Below are 23,312 nucleotides of genomic sequence, written 5' to 3'. Positions count from 1 at the left end.
CCAACCAAGATTATATTTTCTTGAACCCATCCTGGACAGCGAACCATTGCAACAACCAGCCAGCTCGGACATAAGGGCTAACATCCCATGATTCTAGTTGCGAAGGGCGAACGTTCCGGCCGGCGTGAATACATACGCAACGAATAAGTCTTGCAGCAAACGTCTGAAATAGGTTTATTAGTTTGACTCGGTTCTTACAAAAAAAGTTTTGGCATGATAAACGGCATTGTGTCAAAATATACCCAGCGAAAAATAAATGCCATCATGCATTTATTAAAGATTCAATGTGCTATTCGTACTACTCTTTCCAAACTTGAAGTTGACACGTAAATGAATATTAATATATTACGCAATGATGAAGTCGTTTACTCAAAAGAGAAGCAGCCACATATATATTCTGAAGATATTTTATGACAGCAAAAAACGGATACCCTCAAATTCTGTAATTTTTCTATGCAATAATAGTGGTAGAACTAAACGGTGTAGAAGCTGCCTTCTGCTACTGCCTTGTGACGTCACGGCCAATATTCAACATGGACACCCGTTTTCGCGGCCTTTGAATTTTTCCATATTTCAGACGGTCATCTTGAATAAAGTATTCACTATTAGGATTTAAACTGTGGTTTTACGACATTATGTTATTCTGAACTCTAATTTAAGAAATGTGTTTGGTGCATTTGAAACACTAGTGCACTTCCCTATTACGTTCAATATGTTCATTAATAATTAAGATCTATATTTACTGCATTAAATTTATCATTCTTTCTCTTAGTTGCAGATGAGCTTAAGTGCTATAAGAATTTATCTTGAAATATTTTCTCACTAATTAGCATAGCGGACACCTAGGATTGCCACGTCGGGTCCCAAGAGGTCCGTGGACCAGGGATACCAGAATGAATGGTGTGTGGTAATACCATAATGTGCCGTTAGGAATTCAAGTGTCACCGCGAAAAGGAACAATCGCAATGATAGAAATGCGAGAGTTGCAGTGAAAGATTTCTCCTCTGAAAAAATCATAAATCGAGGGCACATTGTTTCTTTGTCTTAAACTCTGCTCGAGGTCGAAGCGCAACTTTGTTTTCTGGAATTCGCATCAAAGTACTCCTAAATAATGCGCCTTCGTCGTGAGAGTGTCGGGCGAGGTCGCTGCGAGACTCCCATGGGAATGCACACTTGAAATGCAAAGCAGATTCAGGTCCCCGTCCGTCTCTCCGCGCGCGAGCTCTGCTTTCCGAAAAGGCTTCCCCGCGCGCAAGAGACGGATGAAGAATCGCGAGTGGATGAGACTTTCTCCAATGTTTAATTCTCTGGTTGAAGTTTCTCCCCGGGATGAGCTGAGGAGAAACGCGTCATGCGTGACTCGTGTCTTCGTTTGTCCCTCTCAAGACTCAGCTGTGTTGTTCGTTCCAAAAAATTCGTTTTTTTCTCATTGTCACAGTTTTTCTATCGGTGAATATGTGTCTACATCGAGCTAGGTACCATAATTTTACAAATAAACCGTACCTGCCCTCACGTAGACCTTTGCACTACCTCTTTCAGTTCTGGGTAGGGCCTTTTACCTTCCAACCAGCATTCCTCCCCTGAACACTTGTTTAACATCCTCTGTTTCTGTTTCTTTAGTTCACGTTCCATCCACCCCCGAAAATGCTTGCAAAATCAGGATAATTCCGCAAGACTTGCATTTTGCATCATAAGAAGTACCGTTTTCTTAAAATAAAAAGTTAGTTTCTGCGTAGGTTTCGATATCGCTTCTTTTAAGCCATAGCTGTCTCCATTTCTCTGAATATCGCGGTATTTTTTAATCAGCAGTTAACAACTGTTTCGCCAGGATGCCACCGGGCAACTTCTGGTCGAAATTTCACTAGAGAGGAACTGTGAATGTATGCAACGCATAGTATGCTACTATTACGAATATTAAATTAAGGTTTTATAAGGTTGTTCTTTTTGTTTCCGTTTCTTATTTCATCATTCTCCCCTATTTCAACGTAATCCTATTCATCAAAATCTCTTCAAATATATGTCATGCGCCACTTTTTCCCCATAGCAACTATTATTCTTCCTCTTATAATATTTATAACAGTTATCATTATTTTGGAGTCTTTCTTTCAAACCATGTAAGTCCTTCTTTCTGAAAATATTTATTTATTGTGCTGTCTATCATTGATACAACAATCATTTCTCCTCTGAAATTTATCGAGAAATATCCCAATGAAAATTAGGAAAAAATACTGCTAATATTATGTATCCTGGGTAAAAATACTCTGACGTAAAATCATTATGATACTTAAATATATCAGTAGGCCCAAAATATGGAAGTTGTCAGAGCGGCACAAAATAGAGCGGTTGTGAGTTAATTAAATGGGCTTCCTATACTAATTAAATATTAGACTTAGAACTAGAATGGCTAATATCAGCTGTGATGTATTTTCACCGCGTCTATTCTCGGTCCTCCTCTGAGGTTCTCTCACCATAGGGTAATTGACATCAGATATTCATTTGTTTCGATATTGTGCCATTCTTTTCACTTTCTCATTCATTAAATAGCGTGTCTCCTTTATTGGTTATCCAATTAACTCCACCCTCAGTTTATCCTCTGCCTTACGTATAATTCACAGCCGAAACTATGTAAAGATGCTTTTATTTTTTACAAGCATTGGCCGTTGCAACCTAAAATTGAAATTTGCTCCAAAATGTACATGAAGTTCGACGGAGAGGAAAATTAATTTGCATTTCTCTAGTATGAAATTCTCACCGATTCACACACAATAACCACTTGACTGTTAATCTTGGTATCTTAACTTGTCTCTACACTCGGTATAAATTCGAATGATCCTGGTTCGATTCCATACTTGAATCGTTCGTAATTAATTCCGATACGGAACCAAATACTAATACCCATGTAATAACGGTAATATCCTCAACCCTTATTACTTTGTTGTTGGGTGAGTCCTTGGTTACGCGATGGAATCAGTCTCGCACGATTCAAGCATACCCTTCTAGGTCTAGGAAAATGATTTTCCCTCCGTGGAATTTTCGCTCGTCGCGAAATCGTCGCGTCGCGAGGGAAGAAATCTCATCGTCCGACCCACATCCGTGCTCGGGGCGGCGATGCCCGCGGCGGCGGAGGAACGAGTCCGAGGCACGTGAAAGAGCGCACCCCTCGCGCTCATATTTACGCGCTCCTCGCATTCCTGTTGCGCGGCGCGCAGTCCCTCTCGCCGAAATGGAGAGAAGAGGCAGTAAATGAGGCGAGTAAGGGTCGATTGGAGCGGTGGTTTTGCCGACTCGTCGTCGACCGCGGGGCCCCCGGGCGCGCGCGTGCGAAGGCGCTGTCTGGCGAGGGCAAACAATGCTCCCTCGCAGCGTCGCCTGAGTAAACACAACATTAATTGGAAAAGTCCAAATGTGTTGAGGAAGACTCTTGAAGCCTTCCTTCCCCCCTCCCCGCGTTCCGCCTCGTGTTTGTTCTTATATCTGGCCTCTTTTTCCGCCTCCTCGAACCTGAGGCAACCGAGGAAACCTTATGGCAGACCGAGATTCTTCTGGAGAGGATAGGAGCTAGTTTGCATGCACGATTACTTGATTGTTTTTCTTTGTGTTCGCGCGGCTGACCTCAGAAATACCATAGTACCATATCATACTGATTGTGGAAGGATACGAAGATTGCTTTCATATAATATTCTCTCTCCTTATATAATTACCAGATTTGAATCATAAAATTAGTAGATTATAGCATAAAATTTCCTTTATCGCACGGGACTGAATTTTTCTTCCGAGAAATGTTTCTTTGTTGTTCGAAATTAGGAACGAGTTAAATTATATCGCCTATATTTTACCGAGTAGACATGGATTTGTGTTCAATTTATGATTGGTAATGATATCTGTTTAAATAATATTATCAATCAGTCAATCTTAAAAGAAGCTGTCATAAAAATGAAAAAAAACCACCACGCTAACTATCACAAGAGCAAGTAAAAGATATTTTGGGGTGAGCATTCCAATTACATTTATAAAAATCATGTGAGGCCTTAAAAAAAGATCTGATTAAATTATCTAACTGTCCCCAATAATCAACTTGTCTCCACCAGTTGGGCTCATGATATACTCCGGCAGCCTTTTCACCCTTTCAGCGAAGATGTTCCCGGAGTGGGGCGATGGGTTTGTTTCCTCATCGAGATTTTTATTATCTCGGAGGGTCGGATGCTTGCCTCCCTTCGAGAGTGTTCAAGAGGTTTTGCGATGGGAATGTTTCCACACAAGAGCCGTGACCTTTTTCTCTTTCTCGGATAGAGGAAAGAAATAAATGTCGCAGTTCCCAGAGACTATCTCGCTGTTATTGGTGGCGAGCCAAAGGTGGAGGGGAGGGGGCAAATATGATATTGTGCGGCCGCCGAGCTTCGTGTTGTCGTCTCGCGGGTCAAGGGGTCGCTTTCGGAGGCGACGGGTCATCCCTCTCCACCCTTCTCCTTTCTCTTCTCTCCGTCTGAACGAGCCAGTGTGTCTGGACAAAGACGAATGTCCGAGCTCCAGTTGCATGTACCACGGAGTGGGGAGGTCGACAATGAAAATAACTTCACTGGGATTGTTGTTATTTAATGCATGTTTCAAATAGTATTTCTGTTCATTATTAACTTATAATTTCTCAGACGCTGTTCTTATGGCTTTTAAGGGTGAGGATGTGTGATGGAAATGGGCTAAAATGCATTTTCAATTTCGAAAAAGTAGCATTTTTGGTTAATTATTCTGTTTATTCCGAGTTGTCAATGAAATGATCATATTGAACAGAAAAAGTAAATTTCGTTGATTTTAAGTGTTTCGAAATCAACATGTATGTATTTTATAAGTGTAATCGTTTACAGTGTTGACTATTACGATGAGAAAGTAAAGATTGAAGAATTGAAAACTCATCGATCAATTCCCGAGTATGAGAAAATAATCTGGCAAAACGCTGAGTACCATACAAAATAACTGACATTGTTTTTAGATCCGAATGATTTATGGAGTTCATGCATTTAAAGGATTTGAAAACAGCTTAACGTTCCTTGAAAAACAGTAAATGAGGGTTTCTGGAAAACTATTTTTTCGTAATAAACGGATTAGTGGGAGTGGTGACATGCAATGCGGACCTCAAACTTGCTATTCAATGCGAAAAACTCTCCTTTTCTCCGCAGCGGTTTTTTTCCGCGTGCTCCCCATAATGCGTTCTTGGATAAATTCCAAGAAGGGGGATGGAAAACATTATTGCTTGGATTCCCTCGGCCCAAAAACCATTCCTTTCTTCGGGAACGATCGCCAGAAATGGGAATGAGTGATGAGCTGTGGAAATGTACAGCCGCACGTATACAGTTGGAATGCAAATCAGGAATATTTTATCCATTGGAGAGTTCAAAAATGAGACAAACTTAGTGAAAGTCCCTTACTGATGATGGACCCGCCTGATAGGATTTAATCTGCACAAAATCTGCCTCGCCGTAAAATGTCCGCAATTGGCACATAAATGTGAAAGATATAATGAATTTGGAAACAATCTAACAGATGGACATTGATGTACAGTGATGAATACACGGCAGCATGCGAAATAATAGCCTTAGTGTGGAGATACGTATCGATTAACTTCCTTCTGGAGTGCCTTTCTCGACATTGTATGCCACCTCTCGGTCTATTCCAAATAGGGAACAAAAGATTGATAATACCTATCGAACGGATGAAGGATTAGATCATCAGAGCACTTAACTACAACCAATTAAAAGCCCTGGTTCATAAGTCCCGCCGGTTGAGGCAGAGTGGGATCGATATTTCCTAAGAGATTTTCACTGAAGATTGTATATTACTATTATTATTTATTATTATTATTGTAAATTATTATTTATTACATTGTTTTTACATATTTTCTAGGGAAAACCTATGTGTTCTAATGAAACGATAAAACGTTGTTATATTTTTAAGGTAGTTAAGAAAAATAAATTCCTTCTCTGTTTTGAAAAGAAATGGCGCAAGATATAAAATTATGGACAAAGCTCATGGGAATGTGAATAAACATTTTTCTTGCGTTTCCCGGCATTTTATTCAAGATTTAAACCTCATAAGTGACGGAGGGGCTGGAGATATTTTAAGATTTGTAATCATTTAGATTTTATTTTATTTTGAATAAAAGGAATACTATGACTGGCAAATCTCTGGTTTCATTGAAATGCGTCCTTGAGCCAAATTTAGAGACGGGAGCTGCAGTTAGGTAACCTGCGCAACTCAGAATTGGCACATCCCTCTCCGCTTCTAATTATCATTTCCAGCCTCTCCACAGCACGACAATAAACCCGAAAAGTGTGAATGTATCCATCATTGTTTCTGTCGTTGGGCCGAGAGAGCTCTGGCGGTTGTCTTGGCCTATTTCGAGTTTATTCCCCCGTTCGCGTCGCCAAGCGGTCGGTGCTCCAGTTCAAATAAGAAATCTGTCCGCCGCAGCATCGAAGAATTTCACCCCTTGCCACCACGACGGCGTATATAGCAGTGCTCGTAGGAGCGCGGCCCGAAGACAGCGCAGCCGAGTGGAGTGGACGGTCGGAGAGGGTGTTGTCGAGGGCCGTCGCTCGCGAAACCAGGGGCGTGCCCTCGTCGCCGAGTGGAGTGGACGAGCTGGCTGCCTCTCTCCCTCCTCTCAAACAAAGGGCGAATATGTAGTACGTGCGACGTAAGTGGTGTCCTGTTGGGTGGCTATCCGGGTGGTCGGGGCGAATGGGACCCGCCCTGGTCCACCCGCAGGGTAGGGTGTGGAGGGGAATGGGTTTTGCTGAGGACGGAGAAGAGAGGAAGGAAGAGGAGAAGGGGTGGGCTCTTTAAATTTTTAAGTGTTAGTCGTTAAATGGGACCACATTATTTAAAAGAAAGGAATGTGATATAAAATGAGGAATAGATTTAATCAATATATCGTACCGATACCTCAACTTGTTGTCAGCGTTGAAAAAAACGAAAAATAATAATATTTTTAAAAAATTATCAATTTCCACGCCATCGATATCAAATTTGTGCAAAAAAAAGAGCTAGCATAGCCAATTTAACGGTACATTACGGACACATACTACATGAAATACAACGCAAAAAATAACTAGCAACTTGTTTGAAAAAAAACATCTTAAATATGCATGCGACGGTTGTGTACAATGATGAAAATAATTTGTATGCAAGTATGATTTGTTAAAATATGTTGATACTGTATTTTTTATGTGTTCAATGGCAATTATCGCCTTTAAACTGGAGTTTTTCATCTAAAGGCAATTGAAGTAATAGGTCACACACCATAGTCGTCAACATTGTTTAGTTTCTGATATAATGAGAGGGTTTAAACTCATAAATATGAAAGGAAACCACCTCGATGAATTTTGAGTAATTAGGGGAGAATAAATTATTATTTTGAAGGGAAAGCATGCGGGTGCAAAAGGGGTTGGAGTTGGAGCAAAAGTGGAAGGAGCTGTGGAAAAAAAGAAAGAGAATTGAGTGGAGAGGGTGTTTGCGGATGCGTTTTAAAAATGGATGGCTCTTTAAAGTGGATTGGGGCGTTGGGGGATAATGGCGAAACCGCATCGGGGAATGATATTGGGCCGGCGAATTTATGCAAGAGGCGCGCCACGGAGTTAATCGAAAACCGCGTGATAAAATTTTAAAAATTGTGAGCTCAAGGGCGGATGGCGATAGTGTTTTACGACGCAAAATAAAAACACTACGCGGGATACTAAGTACTCTGGTCGGGTATCCACGGGGAAATTTTTCGAGAGATATCTTGACTGTGTTAAAAATCTTTGCGTTTAGCCAGCGAAAAATCACGAGACTTTCTCTTTTCTGGTCGATGAAGAGTTCCACTGTGGTTAATTTAAAATGAAACAGCAGATATATTTGCAACTTAATGCACTAGATCAAGCAATATGCATTTATGCCGACTATAGCACTCCACTACTAGCATTTTCAGACGCAATGATGGCGGTTGTACTGTTTTATAGCCTGCTTAACATGTAGAACCATATTGTAACAGATGTCCTTTTGCTCCATATTATATAGTATTGGAAGAATATTATGTGAGATTAATTTTGGAAATCGATTTAGAGCATCTATTTTTTCATCGATACTCTCCTTCATTTGTGAAACTAGCAAGAAAAATTAAACATGAAAGTATTGGAGGGAAGTTTTAATTATCCTTTAAAATTCTAGTTTCAAATTTACTCCCTCTATGTTCATGCTATCTTAGCCTTCGGATGGTCGCATGTGCCTGTCACGCTTTTCTAAAGGCTGAGAGGTGATCTTGACTCCTTTAGCAAAAAGTGTTGCTATGTCCTTCAATTGCATTCGGGAGGGCTTATTTTTAGTGTCCGGTCCTTCGGATAGCCTAAGAATTTCTATCTTGAGTGAAAAATAGACGCCCAACGGCATGCGACTAGTTCGTAAGCTGGAAAGTGTGTTCTACACGAATTGTGAGCACTTCAAAAGTTTTACTCTCAAGTCCGTTCTTGTATTCAAGCTGAGGTGAGGTCATTGACTCGCAAGTGGGGGCCTTGTGATGTTCTTCTTTTTATTTTAGTGGTCACGCCGTTCGCCCGCAGCAATTTAAACGTTACTCGGCGGAAGGCTTTGGTTCCGCATCTTCATGATGAAAAGTATTTAAGAACCTGTAATGGAATAGCTCTATGATGAACAAAAGATGCATTTTCGCCGTGAAAATTGTTCAGATGTTAAATTTTAACACTTTCCTTAATCCAATAGCGAGTCATTCATTAAAATAAAATTTTATAAAGTGTAATTTTTTCCCGCTTTGGAGGTTCTCTGACTTAGTTAGTGTGCCAGTAAAATACTTCAAACTGTATATATCGTTATGCATTACTGACAGAGTGCATTAGATTGTATATCATTTAATATCTCCTTGATAACTTTCATAATGTAGTGTACATTCGTCGAGTAATTGGAAAATGTCCAGCTAGCAAATACGTTAGGCACCTTTTCCTTGACGTGTAGTACAAGATGAATCCTAATGATATTTGGGACATTGGAAACTTCTCGCGAATTTTAAATAGATCAAGCTTCAGATTTCCTTCTTCTTATGGCATTTAAACTAGTCTTTCCCTTTTCTTTTCAAAGGTTCACTATACTTTCTTTTACCGTGGATGTCTGTCCGAGTACTTTAATTAGAAATTTATTTGGTGTAATTTGAAATAAAACCTTTGAAGTAACAAATTTAATTGTTTTTATCTCTATTATATCGTATTAGGACAATATTATTAATTATAGGGATGGTTACTGTAATTCGTAGTAAAATTAAATGAGGATATCCCCCATTTGTATGCTCTCTTTGAATTATATTTCTCGCATTGGTTTCAAATGATTTCATTTTATTGCAAGCTTTATTGGGATGTAGTATTATCCTCCTTTTCGTTCAAGCCTCATCAACAACCACAATGGAGTTCCTTTGTGCAATAATAAAGTTGTCGCGAATGAAACTGCTAGTTCATGCGAAAGCCCGTCTCTCTTTTTTTTATAATTGCCGGTTATAATGAAATGCCTCTCCTTGGTTCAACGTTTTGCGCGTGCTGCCCCCAGGGAAGAGAGGCATTGGGATGGGTTAACGCCTCCGTGTGCACCGCCATCATCGGCAGAGACTCCCACAAGAGCTTTAACTTAACGATTTTTCGGACGGCGATCCGGTCGTGCACAAAAGTAAGCGTTTTCGTTCCTCCGTCGGCGGCGCGCCTCCATATTTATGGCATTAGTGGCGACATTAAGGGGGTGGGGCGGGGGCAGAGAATGCTCATTTCCGTGCACCAGGGGGTGGCTTGGGGTTGTAATGGAGAGGGCAGGGGACCTACTCCTTCCTTTGTCCCTCTCTGTACCGTGATCCACTTCTCTCGTGTTTCCTCGACATGAGCGCTGGTCCCTGCTTCCTTCCCTTGTGAGGGACCCTTTGGTAAGCTGTGGCTTTGTCAGGCCTGGATTTTGAGTGTTAGAACCCTCGGGGTGTAAACTGTACGAAAAGCTTCAACTTTAAGAATATATTTCCGCCAATTTACTGTTCAAAATGAACTTCGGGAATAAGGATGTTTTTATATACGTACGTGTTTTCCATAGACAAGCACACGTGCAGGCATAGAGAGCACCTGTTTTTCACACCAATTAGAATATTGTCTTTCTATAGAGACACAGCTTTGGAATCCGCTATGAAAATCTTTCTGTTAATTATGATAAGCCTCCCCCTTCCAGAGACGAGTTTTGGTTACACTTATGTGCTCAGAATATTCGAAGTCATATGTACATAAGTCATGATGCACTGGAGATACTCAATTTATTGAGTCCAATTAATTCTTTAATATTTTCTCTTCTTCTCTGCACACCTACTCGTTATTAGCCCTTTTAATAGAATATTATGTGAATGTTGTGTTATGAAACGTTGACAAGGTGCAGGGAAGTTTATATATGTTTAATTTATATTTCCATTATCGTGGAATAAGTAAGTGCTGTATACCCTGGGAGTCTCTGAAAAACGCGCAGCTTGAGACAAGATTTGCAAAAGGATCCCTCTCCACAGGGCGATATTAAAATTTGAAAATTAGGGGATATACGACTACAAACTTGTCCGAAAGGCGCTTAAGATTCCATGCTGAGATGAATGGAGCAAGGAAACCTAAAAACCACGTCATCGAACCCCAAAATCTAAACGTAGAATTTCTGGAATTCGTGTGAGTGCTAATTATTACTAATTAAAGCGAGGTTGGATGACTGTCGTTCAATGTCACCAGGGCTTCAAATAGACATTAGTGTATGACCCTACTTCGGGAGCATGGATATTTGTGTTTCACCAAGAACAAACTCTTCGATGGACTGGTGCGATGTAGCCTTCAAGACACTCGAGGTCCGAAATGGTAAAATTTTATCAGCCCTTTTTTCGGGTGGGTGCAGTGTGTGTTGTACAAGACCCAGCCCTTCCGTGAATGTTTCCCGGCGGACGGACGTGGATGGACCTCAAACTCGTGGAGAACGAAGCAAGGAAGAAAGAAAGAGAGATAAAGAAAGAAGACGAGAGGGAGGAGGAGACAACAACCACTTGAGCCACGAGGAGAGGGCCACAATCGCCTCGGATAGAGCATAAATATGTGCCCGGTCTCCGCCCACCGGTGTAACGGGACCGCCCCAGTCGGGATGAAACCCCCCCCCCTCCCCTACTCCACCTCCCTCTCCCTCCCCTACCCCCTTTTAAATCCCACCGCCCACGCCCCCTCTCCGTGTGCTCCACTTTTATGCACCCCTCCCTAAATTCCCCCACCTCCTTCACCCTTCCTCCTCCCTCTCTCATCTCCCTATTCTCCTGGACCACCGCTGCATCCCAATCCCCCCTCCCACCTTTCTGCTCCCGAGCGCTATGTGATGTAAGGCCAAGGTCGGGCCACAACCTCCTCCCCCTGCTTCAGTCTCCCAGCTTCACACACGGGTCCACGCTCGCTCACCCCTCGTCCCCTTCTTCAACTTGGTCCTCGAGCCGCCCCCTCGCGTGCTCTGCTCGGGACCCCGCTAATGGAAATGCTCGTCTTAAAGGTGGAGGCAGGGCCGGGGGGGGGCAAAGGGTTGAGCTTACTTCGAGCGGGGGTGGGAGGAGGACGAAGATGCTGGTGTGGGTGGATACGGAATAGAAAATATAGATTTGTATTTCTAGGATAGAATTCCGTGTGAGAAGTCCAGTCGATTCAAATTTGAATCGTAACAGATTTTTAGCATTCAATAAGTAATCAGGAATACTTCTGTTACTCTTCGTAATGAATTATGATTGAGTTATTTGTGAAAGCCACCCGCAAGTTCTTCGGAATTCTGATACATTAAGTCGGAACGCGGGTATTTTGGCTGCAATGTAACCATAGTGAATTCAACAATATCCGATGGATACACCTGGCATTGAGGATGGTAATTATCGAGAAGTATCTTACCCGCTCGGCCACTAAGTTACCCGGTGAATCAATAGTGAACTCAGCTACTTACTTCTTCGGGCACTGGAAGATTCTGAAGTTGAGAATATCCTGAAAAAGTTGGAGCGGCTTTAAAAAATGTGGAATGTGTTAAGAATGTGACGCGAGGGAGCGATTTAATTAGCGAAGAAATGTTATAAAAGACGAGGAGAGAGCCGGGGATGGTGTTGTGCGGGCTGGGAAGTTCGGGGGCTGAATGAGCGACCTCCTCTCCGCACCCCCCCCCCACCGCCCTCATACTTCTCGTCCACACGAACGTACCCCTAGAGTTTCATCTGCCAGCGAGACCCCCTTTCCACCCTCGAATTCACGCCAACACTTTATGAGGGCCCGGCGAAATCCTGTGACCCTTTTTCCGACGAGACAATTCTTTTATTTATTTTTTTGGCGTTTATAAGCCAAGCCATTAAAATTAAGCTTTGTTAACATAAAAGCTATATTTTATGGACCGATATTATTTTCTGCGCCGCTACCTAAATGTAATAAAATTCAATGCTCAAAAAGAAATATTAGAACATGAAATTTTTTAAAATGAAAATAGCGATTTCTTAAGTCTTTTTTTGTGAAGCAAAGTGAAGAATTGAAGTTTGAAGTGGAAAATAATGAAAGTTTATCCGAATTTTTACATATTTCATTCGTCTTGCTTTCACCTATGAGATGAATATTTTCCAAGTTACAGTTTCAATTCTACATTACTTCTTATAGATGCTCATTACCGGGGTTCTATAAAAAAAATGTAGAGAATCATCTCCAAGTAATGGGTTGACGGATTTTTAAATTTGGCTAATTTTTGGCATCTGATGTATTTAACATACCAAGGCACACAATAGCAAAGATTTATTACTCTGGAGAATTGAAAATCCTACCGCATTCTTTACGAAGCGTTGGCGATGAAGATGAATCGTGAGATCACTGAGTTCCTAATTCAGTATGCCAGATATACATATATTACTCCCCTCTGGTGTCCGCCTTTTTATGTCGTGTCGCGTTTGTCGGCGTCTCTCCCGGCCCCCACGCAATCCATAGCTCGTTAGGGTGACCCAGAGATCAGTGCCGGGAATGCGTTCATCTTCATATTTTTCCCGGAGCAAAAATACGCATTAGTGTCTTGGGAGGTTGGTCGTGACTAATCGCGCGTGCCACGCAGCTGCTAAGTGGCAAAAGATGACGGATGCACGCTTCGGAAAAGCCACGCTCCTCGCTCGATCTAAACTCGACACTCAAAAACTGTTTCCTCGCCATCCTTCACACTCTCCTTTCGCTGCACCATTTCTTTTTTTCCTTATCTTTCCGTGTGTCGGCGGATTGGCTATTTCAGGAAGTGACCGACCACTAAGACGCCCTGGTTTAACGCCAAACCTAAACGCCAAGTAATACATTTCAAACCTTTCAATTAGTAAATATTGAATTGAAAGCATTGAAATCGATGCATTGCAATCAATATACCTTGTCTCGATTCGTTGTAAATAAAGTTCGTACGCTTGGGACTTTTGAAATGCCGGCAAGTAATTTTTCTCTAATTTTCGATTAATTATTTTTTGCAGACCAAGAACTGAAATCTATGCTTGTCGATGAAGAACTCTCCAATCGGGGTGAATAAATTGCCTATGTGACTACTTAACCAAGGATTTTCGAGTCTATTGCGAATTTTGAATAGAAGTTACATCCATATTAATTTGAGCGTTTTTCAGAAGATTTAATTTTGGAAGTGACTGAAATAATTGGACCTAATTTAGGTGATCAAACATTGGGATCCTTTAGGTTTCCTTGGTGTAAAATAGATCTCGCTCTTGCTAAAATATCCCTGTTTTCCTCGCAAGAGCAAATGGGTATCAAGGCCCTTCCCCATTTTTCTCTCCTCACAGACGGCTTGGGTAAGCATCGACTCTATCATTTCAGATAAAATCTTTACCTGAGGAAAAAAATGGATTTACCAATTATTCACCATTAATGTTGCAGTCCCTTTGAATCTTTGCACCCATTCAATATGGAGTATTTTAAACTTCTACGTTTATTTGCGAAACACTTTACGAGCCACTCTGTAAGCGATAGGCCGATGAATTCTGAGGAACTGGAAGGTCAGTTATAGAGCTTGCAATTTCCACACTTCTATATATAACTCTACTACTGACCATGGTTTCGACACTATGTGATTTTCAAGAATAGAGTGTCGAAACTATGGTCAGTAATGGAGTTATGTATTAATATATTATCATATAATACGGCCTCGGTGGCGATGGGGTAAAGTGCTCGCCTGCTAAACCGAAAGTCGCAGGTTTGAATCCCGCCTGGGTGGATGGTCCATATACAGGGCATGGGTGTTTGTGTGGTGCTTTGTTAATTCCTCCGTTGTAAAGATGTCTATGTGCTGTTTACGGGGAGGTTGGAAATAAATTTAAATTTGAAGTGTGGAAATTTATCATTTGCTGTATATTTTTTATCATGGCTATATTACATTTCAACCACGTCAGGCCAAAAACGATTTTGTACGTTAGTACTTGTAATGACCCGATCTTATATTGAGCCTGGCCTGGGCTCAAGCTATCGGCCTCTGAATGGCAGTCTATTATTCTAGCTTCCTCACTATCCCTATTCTCCTCTCTTCTTTTTCGGTCTCACACTCTCCCACGCTCTTCCTCGTGTTTTTCCCCGTCTTCCCTTCATCCGTCCCTCATTTCCTCTCTCATGCCGCCGCCTCCCACGCCACAACCTCGTTTCTTCTCCTCCCTCTCGTCGTCCTCCGCCCGTGGACCCATTGTTTCTCCGAATCTTCGCCCGCCCCCACCTCGGCAATCCAATCCTCCGCCCGTGCCCCGTCATCACCGGACCGCACACCCGTGACGCCCCCGTGCGACCACTCCGTCTCGCTCCTTGCCGTGACACGGCGACATTTCACCCTTCAAACCGTTTCGGAGGGTGATGCATTCACGCCACTCTTTTATCACACACGTTGTCCTTAAAGTCGCCCCTTTTCTTCACACGAAATGAATGGTTAGGTATTGCCTCTGAGTACCTACTGTTCAGATGGACAAAAAATAATATTTTTTAGCTTTAGTTTTAATTATCATGAAAATACCTATATATCATTGGATATTTTTCTAAATTCTGTTTTGACTCAGCTTTGGATGGATGTTTGCTTCTAAAGAATATGTACCTCACTATGGGGATGGGCGCCTCCCTCCCTATGGATCACTATTTTATGCTACAATTTTACCCATAGAGGAGTTTCAGAGGGCATAAACGACATTAGAAAATGGAGTTTTAATGTACGCCACGGCTCTATGTGGTTGACTGAGGGAATTAGTTCTTTTTGATGCTCTGAGTCGGTGTAATACGGCACGTTATCCTATCAGCGTGCAAGTAATCACCAATGTGTTATTGTTAATTTCCATAAACCACTGCCATATCATACCAAAAAAGAAAAAAATGAAAATAGGTATAATTACCTACACCTTATAGTTAAAGCATTAGCCCGGCTAGCTCAGTCGGTAGAGCATGAGACTTAATCTCAGGGTCGTGGGTTCGAGCCCCACGTTGGGCGACATTTTTTCGGAGTCATTTCATGACAGCACATTCGGGTTTTAATCTAAATTATTAAATCGAGTCCCATTGTGATCGGCTTGTACTGTATTTTGGTTCGGTATTTTAGTTCGCTTCACCAAGCGTTGGTTCTTCTCAAGAAAGTTATGTCGTATAAGGTTACAAATATTAAGTTCGTCTGCCAATATGTTGCAAAGTGTGGTTTTCCTATGACCAAGTTGTAAGGGGGTGATATTTTGTCATTTGGAAACTGAAAACTGCTCCTACTTTATCCGTGACTCGAAGAAAATATTACGTTCTTCACTTCTTTAAGATAAATAGGTGGTGTCATTGGTTGTGATTAAAATGAGACTACCAAATTTTTTCCGAGGGTTCAGAATTGTTCCACGGGGTAGCGATTCTTCAAAGATGTGGTAGAAATTAGTGCATCGTTATATTTATCTTTAATTTATTCGGATATTTTATTTTATGCTGTATGTTTTCCATAAAATAAGGAAAATGCGCCTACATTTGGTAGGCGCACTCCTGGTACCCTTGAAAATGTTTCGCACGGTTGCGGTTTCCTCAACATCAACCGATTCCCTGAGTTATTTTCAATTTGCATCCTGTGCATTTTCACCATATTCCTCACCGACAAGATAGAACCGCCGAAGGATATGTTAAATGAATAAACACTTGGGTTTCATAGAAGTTCTCAAAGGCCATTTGATATCCTCTGTACTGTGTACTCATTTTGATGCTCATCGGTAGCGGATGGTAAGCATGAGCATGAATAGCACATATGAAATTCGAGAGTTAGAATCCACTATCCGTACAACAGCCCGGCTAGCTCAGTCGGTAGAGCATGAGACTCTTAATCTCAGGGTCGTGGGTTCGAGCCCCACGTTGGGCGAAATTTTTTCTCGAGTCCAACCTCTCATGGTAATTCACTCTGTTTGTGTTCGTTGACAAATTTAGTTTTAGCCAATCCACCATGTTTATGGTTAAATCAGATTGTTAGCGCGAAAGAAATAATAGCAGTTACGTTCATGCACAGCTATTAACGACTTACCTACATAAATTTTTAAGAAATTAATTTCCAGAGATTTCTATTGGAAGTTACTGTAGCAGTCATAAAAAAAACAATTCTGGTTGACGTAAATTTAAAAATGAACTCATAAATTGGATAATACTCCACTCTGTAATGAAGCAATCATTCCAATTTAACACGAAACTAAAAAATGACCGGTAATTCTTCCAAAAATAACTTTGCCCTTTCTCCTCATGTAACTGTCTTTTTGTAACTGCATTTTCATCTTGAAACTTCCAGAATGTATAGAGCTGACTTTTGCGTACATTGTCCTATATTTGTAGTACAATAAGTTTACATCTGAAAAAAATACCAAGTCATGGGAGGCGTGGAGACTTATAAATAAGTAGAGTGAAATCTATTATTATAAAAGCTGGCAGGAATGAAATACATCGATAGGTCTTCATTTATTTCTCCGAACATAATATATATCAACCGGTGTAAAAAAACATGTACTTACTTTATTTTTATCTTTGTTTACGTACGCTACTTACGTACGTACGTTATTTGGATTCAACCATAGAGCTTATGTAATGTAGGCGATGTAGCCTCTATGGATTCAACGTTGCGCTTAACGACAGTCAATTAATATCAGGAGCCGCGCCGCTACGTCGATTGCATCTGTGGAGGGAATCTCCAGTCACCCATCACTCGCGGCATATGGTTCCCGTCGCATGTTCACGTTGATGTTTTCCAAACTTAAATTTTTAACTAGTCACAAAAAAGACTTGTCTAGATGGAGTTATACAACCTCTCAATGCATAATATTCTCATATCGGGGAAAATTAGACACGTCAGATATGGGAGAAAATGTACACGTTTTGCTATCCTCGAATCTTACATTCCTTACCGTTTTCCTTGTTCAACCAACCGTTCCGCGAGTATTTTCTCGAAGACAGTTTCCTTTTTTCTCGAATTACCGAAGATATTTTCGATTTTTGGGAGCAAATCGACTTGGCTTCCGAGTAGAGTTGAGATAAACCAATCACGCGACCCTCAGCGGGTCACTGTCTCCTCGGCCGTCCCTTCGCCCAGGAAACCCCCTCCCCTTATCAATCGCCTTCCCTTTTCTGTCTTCGACTCCTCGGAAATGCTGTTACATTATGATCCCGTAATAGCTTCTACTCTTCGATTTCAACAGACGCTGATTAGGCAAGAATGCTTCCCCCAAGAGAGAAAATCATACCAAATCTAATACAAAAATGTGAAAGCATAAACTCTTCAACGGAACGTTTTTCTAATTCATGAAATCTCAGGTAGGGAAAGGAATGAGGGCCACGTTCAAGTTTATTTTTCCTTATTATCGTAGTAAATATATGTCCACCGCTATGATCGAATATGATTCAGGTGGAATAAGACATAACAGCAAGGCTACATGTATTGATCTCGTAAACTTTTACGCGGCGTAACATGTATATTTAAAAACGCTGAGATTTACCTGCCCCCGCCACCAAAGCATTTTACCCGTAAACGCGACACCAGTAAAGCCTCAAGTACACTTTTGGTATTCCGGGAGATGTACTTGCAGATGATACACCGGGAAACCCTCAAGTTCTTATATGTATTTAATCGGAGAGGAGTATTATAGTATCGATTTAAGGTCGTAAGGAAAAGGGAATGTGGATTTTCTTCCTCTCCATCCGAATTATTCAATTGTCTCATTTGAAATAGAGTAAATCCGCTAAAACTACTGTTTTCTTGAATTGAATGTTCTTATTATAGTCTCGGTTGACTGCACGTGTGGTGCTCGATGACCTGTTTTCCTGAAGCGGCCTTTCTAAAACTGATCTCGTATCTCAAGAACATCGCCATATATGTTGCATGATCAGCACTGATGAGCGGTGCGAGAGGAACGCATTGTACCTACCTACGGTGGCCCATTCGATGCCAAAGGTCTTATCTCTAATTATCGATCACGGGCAAGTGTGCCGCACTAATGAAGAGAGGAAGGTGGACGGAGACAAAGGAGCAGCGATGAACGGGAAATGAAGGCTGAAATGGGGTCGCAATGTTCGAGGCGAGGGACCGAGATGTGCGTGTGACAGCAACACGTTATCCTAATGGCATCTCGCGAAGCAAACGTCGCGGGGTTCAATCGGGTGGGAAATATCGGAATATCATGCGAGACCGTACTTTTGAGGGTCAAAGGTGTCTTTATCGAAAGTCGTAATTTTGGATGAGATACCGTGGATACGGTGGGTTGATGGTTGGATTAGAGATATTTTGAGGTTCTGGTACGATTTCATATGCAAGTTATCGCGAACAAATTTAAAGAAAAATTTTATGTTCATTACTGCTGCAAGGGTTTGCGAAATGTTCAGTTCGTTATCACTTAAATACATTGACCAGCTCGGTTGTTGTCCTAACACCACACGCCACACGCGTACCAAGAGGGCTTGTGAGATTGAGTGTAGATCTATATTTTTTGGAAAATGCGATACTTTCTTGGGTCAGAACACCTACTTATACAATTAATTCTTTATTTTTTATTGCATGAGTGTCAGAAACAGCAATGATTTCTCTGTTACTTCATCTTAGTATCTTATCTTACCTTTATTTCTAATTTTATCCAGCCATTTTAGTTTTTTCACGCATGCTTTCCGGCCATTACACACATTACACACGTATACTGTCTAATGATATCGAAACCGTCCCGGCCGACGTTTTGAGTAGGTATGCCTTTGACCAGTTGCGGATCCAGGATAGGGACAAGGGGAGGCTAAATAGGGGTTAAACTCCCAGAAGTATTGCGGGTCTGAACAAAAATACCATTCTATCTAGTGTAAATTGAATGTCCAAGGGGGGGATGTTAGCGATAGGGAGGGGCTAAGGGGGCTATGATCCGCTACTGTGCCATTCGAAAATGTATTTTACGACGCTAAAAATTCATTCTCTTTCAAAACTGACTCCCAAAAGCTCTTAGCAACTCATTATGCTCCACAAGTTTAAGGTATCTCTCTGCACACAGAGGTTTAAATAATGATAAAAAATAGTTAATCTGTGGAGAGTTGAACATTCACCTCCGTTATGTATATTGTACTTTCTGGCCACTATGTGTTGCAATTATCTACTTGGAATGGCTATCCATCTTGGCTCTCAAGGAAGTCGGTGAAAAATTCACACTACAATGAAAATTGCAACGGGACGCGCTCCTTTGGCGAGGGAGGAGGGAACAGGAAAATATGTACTTTGGTGGCGTAGAGGCCTAGGAACGAGAGCTTGGGGCCAAATCAACGCTATATTCGTGGAAAGCAATGTGACATCGTACGGTAAATAATAAGCTACGCCTCCGGACGAGCGTCGAGGATTATTCCTTGGTGTTTCCATTTTATCCGATCCTTATCAACTTCTTTGTATGTTTTTGATGTAGATTTTAGATTCAGTATTTAGTTAAGTACTATATTTCAATTTATTGTGTCCATTTCGAAAATTATTAACGATGAAATTGATCAGTTCAATGCAGCCAGAGGCGATTTAATCGCTGCTCCAAAGCAACTAATATGAATACAAAATTATTTCCATTTGATAGTATTAGTAACTCATAGTAATGAGTTTTTTAAAGATCAAATATGTGAAACGCATAAATTTAATTTTACTGTTGAAAAATAAAATTAAGCGAACATTTTTTCCTGCCCTTTCTTGGCGTGAGTTGTGTCGAGGGAAATTGGTATCACCAAATTTGGCTTTTTTCCATATGCCAAATATGGTTGGAAAATCCTATTGGAATCAGTATCTAGGCCGCAGTATTTGTTGCGTAATCCTAAAAAAAATTGGAGGTCCTCTGAGGGATGGAGAGACGGTGGGCAAAAAAGCAGTAGGATTGAGTGATTCGACCTCATTCTCGGAGCATTGTCTCGCACAACGAGAGGGCAAGAAGCTAAGCGGACCAGAAACGAAATTGTGGCAAGAGCCGCTCCCCCCCCCCCCCCCCCCCCACGAGAAGAATTGTCGCAATGGATTATTCTGCGGCGAGCTGTGATACATGGTGGAAAATTCATTCCTATGGTTTTCGGTGATCATCGCAAAATAAAGGATGAGATTGTACACTTAGGTTTTCATCTGATTTCACTATCACCTTTTGCGGCCAGTCGGATTAATCGTGCTAATGGTCATTGGCCACCATCAGTGCCATTACTTGTTATGTTGTGAGTAATAAGCACATCGTCAAAGGGAAATATCATTTCGTTATTGAAGTGGCCGAGTCTATCTGCTTTATTTTCAATTTACTCGTCTCAACACATTCTAACGAATATCATAGTAATTATGTTGTCGTAGCTACTGAAAATATGTTGTACGAATTTGAAAATTTTAGAGAACAAGGGTAAGCCGTCAATATTTCAATCTCGCGAGCTTGTAAACATTTTTAGCGTATTTTTATTTAAAAAAATAGAGTTAAAAAATAAAAAAGTTTTAAAAATAGAGTCAAATTAAAGGAATTTTCGACTGGAAACCGTGCATAATTTACGGAGACGAAAGTAGAAAACTTTGAACGTATTCCTCATGAGGCACGCTTGCATTTACGATGGCTCCTACGAGAATAGAAATATAAATTGCTTAAAATGTCGCAAGAAGACCTTCGTAATGGCTCCAACCGACTGTCTTTATAAAAATGGTCTCTTCATACAATACATTTTTTAATTTGAATTAAGACATACGTAAATTTCTTAGACCTTTTATGGAAATATTAACCTAAGAGTGGTAGGAACGCAGATCAAGAGTATAACACAGATATGGTTTTGATAATATTAAGCTACCAGTAAGGTGTATAAAAGTATATAGATTTTCATGAAATTAAAGCTGTGTATCCGTATTCTAATGACATAGTGATAATTACAGTAAGTAAATGTTACAATATGGAAGAAGTATGCAATTAGCGCTACAGTGTTATGTGGCGAAAAGGTGGTCCATTAAATACATGCATGAGCTATGCCACGCATTAAACAATTTTATTTGTTTCTTAATATGCAAGTATGTTTCTCACGAAGCAGAAATATTTAAATGATATGCACGAAAATGTCTGATTTAGTATTTTGAAACACGAAGTCGGTTGGTACATTATCTTTAAGCCTCCTTTCCACCGTGAATGGACCTAACCACACTGCATCTCAATGACTATTTAAAGGCGCATGCGACCGCATATATAAGCCTACTCGAAATATTTTCTTTCTAACCCTCGTATTTCTTTCTTACAGGGACCAGCCCAGCCACAAGCAACCACACTTAACAGAGCCAACCATCCGACCAACCTTCTCTCCCGTCTCTTCTCTTTACATTCCACCGCTCCTCTCTCCCACCCGCTCCCGACAAGAGGTGGTTTTATGCATGTAAAAAAAAATCGCCGAGGAGCTTAGCTGCCGCGCCCACTTCAACTCTGACCCGAGGAGAGCGGCCACGATTTGCGACCTGGGAGAGCCTCGCCGAAGCACGTCGTCCGGCGCTCTTGAGTGGTGAGAAGAGAATCCAGCGGTGGGAGATAGATAGAACTGGGCCAGCCCGGAAACAGAGAGGATGATGGAGACGCAGATGGGAGATAGGCGAGCCGAGGGGACGAATCAAGGACCCCAAGGGAGGGAGCAATCCCTCGGCCCGGGAAACGGTAGTTACGACCCACGTGTCATTAATCAACTCCCCTTTCTTTCTTTCTTTCTTTCTCTCTTTATTTCTCCTCCTCTTTCTTCGCATCCTTCCGGCCGTTCCCCACACCCCTTTCATTCTCTCTCTCTCTCCCCCCCTCCCCGTCCCACTTCTCCACCGCATACACACTCACTCACTCACACGCTTACCCCCTTTTCTTCTGTTCACCCTTTCTGGCTCCAATCCTCCTGTCTCCTTATCCCGCCGCCGTTTTATTGATTTTCTCGTGTCAAATGTTTTTTTCATCGCGCGTTTGAGGTCGCTCCCTTCTTTTCGTTTGTTCTCCCTCTCCGCATGTGTGTGCGCTGATCGAGTCCTTCCGCGTCGTAAGAGAGAGAAAGTAAAGAAAACATTGTCCTCGCTTGGACATCTTCTATGGGATCCATCTCCTTTGCCTCCCTCGCCGGTTTGTTTACGCACTTCGGAAAGACCAGGAGGAGGACACGAATGGAAAACTGCCGATCTATCGTTCTATTCAGAATTTAACTGGAATTTATCTTCTACAAACCTAATTACTTATAAAGTAATTTTTTCGACCTTTCTGTAACCTTTGACCGTCATTAGGGACGGACTACTGTCATTTTTTGGGGAGGAGTGAAGGGGGATTCATTGCGTTACGTAGAATCGCTCCTGGAGGGTATGCTTCACCTCTCAACAAAGTTGGCCTTCTGTGGGGTTTTATTGAAAAATATGAGATAGAGAACGCATGCACAAAAATATGAGCTATATGTAATGGAAAATTGTAGAAAAAAATATAGACGGAAAAGCTCTTTAATAATTACCGATCATCATCATCATCATTAATCAATGCTAGAACGACGTGCACATGTCTAGCAAAACAACTTTAGAGATTAAATTCATTGAAATGAAAAAAGAACCTATTTAGATTGATTTATTATGCTCAAATTAGAATTTTCAAGATTTTTCTAAGGTGTGAATTGTCATCTATTTCAAGTATTTTTTTCCTCATTGTAGTGTATGTTTGGAGTGATTCAGAAGGAAATATTGATGTTACCTTTCTTCACCTTCATAAAATGAGTTTCATTACAAATATCTGTGCTTTTCGGTCATTTTAAAAT

The 23,312-nt window shown here is 41.2% G+C and overlaps 1 long non-coding RNA gene and 1 other non-coding gene across 2 annotated transcripts in view; both read left to right on the top strand.

Annotated features, from left to right (window-relative positions):
- The window catches only part of LOC124169716, a 103,828-nt gene that overhangs the window by 57,187 nt on the left and 23,329 nt on the right, over window positions 1-23,312 (top strand). The window contains exon 3 of the long non-coding RNA XR_006867215.1: window positions 21,792-22,195. This is a non-coding gene — a long non-coding RNA (uncharacterized LOC124169716). The remainder of the gene's footprint in view (window positions 1-21,791; window positions 22,196-23,312) is intronic.
- Trnak-cuu lies at window positions 16,350-16,422 on the top strand. Its single transcript has one exon. It is a non-coding gene; the product is annotated as a tRNA-Lys (tRNA).

The sequence above is a fragment of the Ischnura elegans genome, chromosome 1 (assembly GCF_921293095.1).
Source record: "Ischnura elegans chromosome 1, ioIscEleg1.1, whole genome shotgun sequence".
In the NCBI taxonomy this organism is placed as follows: Eukaryota; Metazoa; Arthropoda; class Insecta; order Odonata; family Coenagrionidae; genus Ischnura; species Ischnura elegans.
The sequence above is the reverse complement of the archived record's forward strand: the minus strand, read 5'-3'. Positions and strand labels throughout refer to the sequence as shown.